This window comes from Trichechus manatus, unplaced genomic scaffold, assembly GCF_000243295.1.
Source record: "Trichechus manatus latirostris isolate Lorelei unplaced genomic scaffold, TriManLat1.0 scaffold00021, whole genome shotgun sequence".
Classification (NCBI taxonomy): Eukaryota; Metazoa; Chordata; class Mammalia; order Sirenia; family Trichechidae; genus Trichechus; species Trichechus manatus.
The window spans coordinates 17,875,759-17,876,532 of NW_004443957.1; positions in this window are offsets into that span (position 1 = coordinate 17,875,759).

A 774-nucleotide genomic window follows, 5' to 3' on the forward strand; every position below is an offset into this window, starting at 1 on the left:
CTTTTGATGCTTCCTGCGTCGTTCAATATTTTCCCCATAGAATCCTTCAGTATTGCAACTCGAGGCTTGAATTTTTTCTTCAGTTCTTTCAGCTTGAGAAATGCCGAGCGTGTTCTTCCGTTTTGGTTTTCTATCTCCAGCTCATTACATATGTCATTATAATACATTACTTTGTCTTCTCGAGCCACCCTTTGAAATCTTCTGTTCAGTTCTTTTACATCATCATTTCTTCCTTTTACTTTAGCTACTTGACATTCCAGAGCAAGTTTCAGAGTCTCTTCTGACATTCATTTTGGTCTTTTCTTTCTTTCCTGTCTTTTAATGACTTCTTGCTTTCTTTGTGTATGTCTTTGATGTTATTCCACAACTGGTCTTGTCTTCTGTCATTAGTGTTTAAGCAGTCAAATCTATTCTTGAGATGGTCTCTAAATTCAGGTGGAATATACTCAAGGTCATACTTTGGCTCTCGTGGACTTGTTCTAATCTTCTTCAGTTTCAACTTGAACTTGCATATGAGCAATTGATGGTCTGTTCCACAGTCAGCCCCTGACCTTGTTGTGACTGATGATATTGAGCTTTTCCATCATCTCTTTCCACAGATGTAGTCAATTTGATTCCTGTGTATTCCATGTGGCGAGGTCCATGTGTATAGTCACCATTTATGTTGGTGAAAAAAGATACTTGCAATGAAGACGTCGTTGGTCTTGCAAAATTTTATCATGCGATCTCCGGCATCATTTTTATCATTAAGACCATATTTTCCCACTACCAACC